Source organism: Myotis davidii, unplaced genomic scaffold, assembly GCF_000327345.1.
Source record: "Myotis davidii unplaced genomic scaffold, ASM32734v1 scaffold89, whole genome shotgun sequence".
NCBI lineage: Eukaryota > Metazoa > Chordata > Mammalia > Chiroptera > Vespertilionidae > Myotis > Myotis davidii.
This window is the reverse complement of record NW_006300372.1, coordinates 1,337,564-1,344,498: the sequence shown is the minus strand read 5'-3', so window position 1 is coordinate 1,344,498 and position 6,935 is coordinate 1,337,564.

The window sequence follows — 6,935 nt, the reverse complement described above, 5'->3', positions numbered from 1 at the left end:
GTCTCAACCTGTGGGTCGCGACCCCTTTGGTGGTCAAATGACCCTTTCACAGGGGTCGCCTAAGACCATCCTGCATATCAGATATTTACATGACGATTCATAACAGTAGCAACATTACAGTTATGAAGTAGCAACGAAAATAATTTTATGGTTGGGTTACAAGATGAGGAACTGTATTTAAAGGGCCAGAAGGTTGAGAACCACTGGTCTAGGGATATGGCTATCCTCATCTGTTTATCATGAAAAGGAAAGGAAAGGTTTCTCTCTAAGAATGTAAAATCAAGAATCTGTCCTCGAGTAGAATTGGGCTATAAATTTATATTACCTTCCTGGCCTAGGAACTCCTAGCCTTAGAAATTAATAAAAGACAATGGTCTCTGATATTCTTTGGACACCAGGTAAAAGCAAACAAACACCTCTCTGCAGATTCAACCTCCCAAATTAGGAAGTATGGTTTTTCCATATTTAATGCACTCATAATCCCAAAATTACTTGCATGAGAAGAGTTAGCAGATACAATAAATGGTACCACTGAACACCTAAGAAATTCACATACTGAAATTATTGAATATTAACTGGACATAGACTATAAAATAAGTATGTTTAAGGTAATCAAATAAATTTTTCAAAAATAACTTATGTGAGCAATAAAAAGACTATCATGAACACAAAGCACATTTAATCAGAAAGGAATTAAACAGAACTTCAAATGAAAAACAGAAATATTTAAATTAAAAATCTAATGGATAAACTACTTCCAAAAATGTCAGAGGAGTGAAGTGGTCATGAAACCCACCCAGAGAAAAAAATGACAAAAAACAAGATTTAAAAAGGTGGGTTTTTTTTGTTGTTGTTGCTGGTTGTTGGTGTTTTTTTTGGTTTTGTTTTTTTTTAAAGAAAAATTATTGAAAGACTCTGGAGAAGGTCCAAACTCATACAGAAGCAGAAGGAAAGTTTAATCTCAAAAATCTGCCACAGGAAGGGGTAAGAATTGAGTTTATGTCTTCCGGGCCTGACAGTGATGCCCAACTCTTACAGCCATTGCTATAAAAATAATAGCAGTGGAAAACCACAGCCTTACCAGCCAAGGTACCAGATATCAGAGTTCAAGGCTGAAAACATATCTAAAAATCTACAGGAAAAGTACCAGCAGCAGAAAACCCACAGAAAGAATATTAAACCCTGAGTATACACTTTACCCAAATCTTAGGCCAAGAGCTAAACTACACATGTGTGGGAGGAGACCATAGCAGGCTTGCTGAAAAAATGGGCAGAAATTAGAAAGAAATCAGCTATTGAATAACAGAGTTATGTGTTGCCCTATTTGTGAATTCACTGCTTTTTTTGTTTTAATCCTCACCTGCTAAGTTTTTTTTAAATTGATTTTTAGGGAGAGAGAGAGAGAGATAGAGAGATTGGCTGCCTCCTATGTGTGCCCTGACCAAAAATCAAGCCTGCGACCTAGGAATTGAACCCACAACCTTTTGGTGAATGGAACATTCCAACCAACTGAACGCTCCCACCCAGGGTGCCTTGTTTGTTTGTTTTTAAGCTGAGTAAACTTTCCAACCATGCACAAGTCAGGTGCCAGAAAGTTTTATCTTACAGACTTGAAATGTCAAAGACAGAACTCAAAATCAAACAGCTAAAAATTAGGGAGAGGGGAATCTCTAGAAAAAAAAATTTTTTTAAAAGTGCTTTTCATCTCTGTTAAAATCCTTGAATAACCACCAAATTACACAAAAACAGGGAAAACTTCCATAGGGCCAGGTTAAAAAAAAAAGATAGCAATAGGACACCATAGGACAGAATTATTAGCTGCTGCACATCAAAGGGTGACAAAGTTTGCAATTAGAGTCCAGTTAATTATATATGGAACAAAGAAACAATTAACCTTATAAGGAGAAGAAGAATCTAGAGTTGCCATACGTATTATCCACATGGCCCAATTTTCAACCAGAAAATTAAAGTGTGGTCTATACTCAGGTGTAAAGGCAGCCAATAGAAACTGACCGACTGGCTCTAGATGTTGGATTTATCAAAGAGTTTAAAGCAGTTATTATAAATATGTTCAGAGAATTAAAGAAAAATATGGCATTGTTTTGAATGAACAGTTAGGAACTTTCAATAGATAAATGAAAACTAACATTTAAAATAGAAATTCTAGAGCTGACAAGTACAAAACTAAAACTTAAAAGTTCACTAGATGGGCTCAATGACATATTGGATATGGCAAAAGAAAGAACCAGTCAACTTGAAGATAGAGCTATAGAAAAGTCCAATCCAAACAAGAGACAGAATAAAGACTGAGGGAAAATGAGGAGAACCTCAGAAACCTGAGGGAACAATATCCAAATGTTCAATACACACATAATTGGAGTTCCAGAGGCAGAGGAGAAAAATAAAAAATATATATATTTGAAGAAATAATTACTGAAAATTTCTCAAAGGGACAAAAGAAAACTCTTAAGAGTGATGGAAAGTTTTATATTTTAACTGTGGTTTCAAGCATGTATACATTCATCAAATCACGTCTAATTATACAATTTAAATGGCTGTGCTTTGGTTAAAATGGAAAGATGAAATACACCCATCCCTTCCACTAAAAATACCTTGATGGATGGGTTAAATATTATATTGGATATATCTAAAGAGAGAATAAGGGTAACCAGAAACTTTAACTGAAAGAAATTAACCAGAGTGTACCATGGTGCAAGCAGTGAGAGGTCAAGAAACACACACAAAATAGAATGAGAGGAGTTGTAATGTAAAAAAAGAGCGGAAATGTGGACCAATGGTGTTGGGAAAATTTTTCGGTAAGAATTTTTCAGTTTTGATGAAAGACATGTACACTAAAGTTCGGGAAGTACATAGAGTTCTATGTAGTATAAATTACACTGTATCTACATCTAGACGCACAGTTTTGAGGATGGAGAATGCCATAGAGAATATCTTAAAAATAGCTGAAGAAAGAGAACAAAAACACTAATTCAAAAATACATGTGCACCTCTATATTCATTGCAGCATTACTAGTAATAGCCAAGATATGGAAGCAACCTGGCTGTCCAAGAATAGATGAATGGATAAAGAAGGTGTGGTATATACAATGTTATTCAGCAATGAAATAGAATGAAATCTTGCCACTTGGAACAACATGGATAGACCTAGAGAGCATTATGCTAAGTGAAGTAAGTCAGGCAAAGACAAACACTGTATGATTTCACTTACATATGGAACCTAAAAAACAAAAAAACAGAAACAGACCCACAGATACAGAAAACAAGATGTTTGCCAAAAGGGAGGGGAGTGGGGAATGGGAATTTAAAAAAAAAAAAAAAAAAGCAGTTAACCTTTAAAATGGCCTTTATACTGGCAGCAGACTTTTCAACCCAATAGTGGGCAAGAGAGAGGAGAATCTGGTCTTCAAAGTGTTCCTATAAAGTAAATGTCAACTGCTCCCTATTGGTATCTCATAACCAGTGGCAGAGCCATTACTGAACAGCGCTTTCTGTTTGGAGACTTCCTATTACCTCGTCATTCCCAGTCTATCAAAATATGTCCAGTCTCTTAAACTATTAAGGGATTTTATTTAAAGTAAACAGTGTTAATGTGTTGAGGGTGTTAATGACTTAATACTGTGGACTGCCAGTGTTGACCTAAGCCATTTTAATTATAATATTACGTAAATATGTACAAATATATAAAACTAGGTATAAATGCGTTTGCTTATAGTTCTCATACAACTATTACACCAAAACAAATTTATTTGTTTTTACATATAATTTACTTACAAAAAATTAAAAACAAAATTACCATAAAATAAAATACAAAATATTGATATAAATGTGACAGATGATGCTATTTTGCTGAGGTTAAATGACTGCAATTGTGCTTAACAGCAGAAAGATGTAGGTATATGTCTTCTGTTTCACAGGGCGGAGGCTCAGACAGATGCGTTTGGAATCAGACTTCCTGGGTTGAAATCCCACTGTGTGATTTTGGCAAGTGACTTAACCTCTCTAAGTCTCCAGCCCTCCTCTGTAAAATAAAGATAGTGAGTACCTCCTTGTAGGGATGTTGTGATGATGAAGTGCAGCAATGCAAGCAAGGAAAGTACTTAGCCCAGTGCTCCAGCACATAAAAAGGGCTTTATATGTTACTGTTGTTGTAAGTTGTCCCTTTTGATAAATTTCATTTCATTTCTATTCCATTATTTTGAAAGGCTAATCAATTTGAGGAGGTACCCCCAAATATAATATCACAAAAGTTCTATTTAAGAAAAAAAAATCCTAATGAACTTGGAACCTATAAAGCTAACCCTCTGTTGCATCTTCACGAGCAATGAAAAAGGTGCCCATCACACCAGGCTTTTGCGTTTGGAATGCTTCTATCAGTGGGAGCCCCTATGACTCAATTGGCACACCATGTTTTTTCTTCATTCTGCTCTGCGATGGGATGGCAATGGCCTTCCTTAGGCCCCAGAGTGAGCATCAACTCCCATGCAAACCTGGGAACTAAAAGAGTGAGGCCAGACTGAGTCACGGGGTTGTTAGATTTAACCACTTCCTGGAAATGTGAAGGGTTTGAGCCAAAGGGGTTACTCCCGGGGTGAGAATTAACTCAGTGGCAGGCTGTGGAAGGGAGCGGGTGAAGGGTAGAGCTTGTCAACCTTTAGGAACAACAGAATGCTTATAACATTTTTTTTTAAATCCACTATATGTTCAGTCTACAAAGAGGGCAAGTCAGTCTGTAGAGAATAAAACCTTATTAGTTTTATGGGATGGCAATTTAGGATAAGAAAGGTTGGGCTGCACTATCTCTACAACATATATCAAGAGAAATGTAATAAACAAATGAGCAACACCGAAGGAGAAGCTTTTCACTGCCTAAACATACAAGCATTTTTAAATGACATGAGCCCCAACTGTGTACAAAGGCAGCTACTTAGAAATAAACCTGAGATATCTCTTAATGAAGGAGAGTCTATTAAGCGCTTGGTCTCAAAGGTGTATCCTTGAAAATGATCATAAATTTCTTATAGTTCAGACTCATCTTATTTCCAGTCATTCTAAATGGATGAGGGATCAGCTGGGTTGCCTGAGTCTGGGTAGGTTCAGGCATGTCCTATATAATAAAAACCTAATATGCAAATTGACTGAATAGCAGAACGACCAGCCACAATGACTGGTCACAATGATCGGTCGCTATGATGCGCAATGACCACCAGGGGACAGACGCTCAATGCAGGAGCTTCCCCCAACCCGCAGGCCCTGACTAGTGGCAGCGATGGGAGTCGGGGCCATCAAGAGGCGGCACCGGGCCATCAAGGGGCGGCACCAGGCCAGCCAAGGCGGGTGCCAGTAGGGGCTCCCCAATCGCCTGCCAGTTGCCTTCCACTGCGGGGTGTCTGGTGGGGTGATCGGGGACCCTCACTGGCAGCACCAGGCCAGCTAAAGTGGGTGCCAGTGGGAGGGCCCAGTCACCTGCTGGTTGCCCAGCAGATTGGCCCTGATCACCGGCCAGGCCTAGGGACCTTATCTGTGCACGAATTTCATGCACTGGGCCTCTAGTTCTACAAATAAAAGCAGATCCTGCCGAGTGAGAAAGTTGCTTCTCACTGGCTACTTTTTGCCCCTATCCTTAAGTCTTCGCCTGATGGCACAGCATGCTCTGTGGTGAAATATGGCAAAGGCCAGGTAAAGCAGACCATGTGAAATACCAAAGACTACTCCAACCCAAGCAAGCCATTCCACCACACCCTGAGAAAGCTGCACGCACAGAGGATAGCTCCACGGACGGGCCTAGCCCACTTGGAGCCCACTTTCCCCATTCCCGAATTGTGACTGCCTTTCTCCTTCTCCCGGGATACCAAGGAGACTAATAAACAAAGAACTGGTGGGATTCCTCTAATCTCAATGAGCATCAAGTACAAAGAACAATGACCAGATTCAGACAAAATACTAGATTCTTGGAAAATGGAATTTCCAGGCGCATATCCTCCCCTGCCTCCACCCCGCCCAATCAATTTAGCTTAAAAAGGGAAGGTGGCCAAAAACTTGAAAGCAGGGACTCAGATACTTGCACACCGTGTTCATAGTGGTATTATTCGCATTAGCCAAAAAGCGGAAGCAACCCAAGCGAGTGGATAAACACAGCGTGGCACGCACATACCATGGACACGTGTTACTCGGCCATGGAAAGGAACAAAGTGCTGACACATTCTACGGCACTTGGAAACACTGTACAAAGTGAAATAATCCAGACACAAGAGGACAAATATGGTCTGCTTTCATTCTTATGAGATGTCTGGAATAGCCAAATCCATAGAGACAGGAAGTAGATTAGAAGTTACGGGGGGCTGGAGGGAATGCCGCATTATTGCTTCGTGGCTACACAGTTTCTGTGCATAGTGGCTGAACACGCTGGAAACGGATCATAGTGAGGGCTGCACAACATTGTGAATGTAATTCATACAATAGAACTATACACTTAAAATGGTGAGTGTGGCAACTTTTATGTTATACATATTTTACAGCAATTCTTGAAAATGATGTACTGAAATCCCTAGAAACGACACAAATGTCCTTCAACAAATGATGGTGCATCCATATGTTGTAATGACATGGAGTAAACTATTGACACATAGAACTTGGATTAATCCCGAGGGCATCATGCTGAGTGAAAGAAGCCAGCCTCCGAAGGTGACATACTGTATGATTGCATTTATATGACAATCCCCAAAAGACAAAACTATAGGGATGGAGAACAGATGAGCAGTTGCTAGGGGTTGGGGTGCAGGGGAGGATGTGCTTATACGGAGACAGCACAAGGGGCTTTTGGGGGTGCTGGGACTATTCTGTACACTGATTGTGCTGGTGGTTACATTAATCCATACCTATGTCAAACTTCGGAACTAATCAAAATTCCTGAAAGT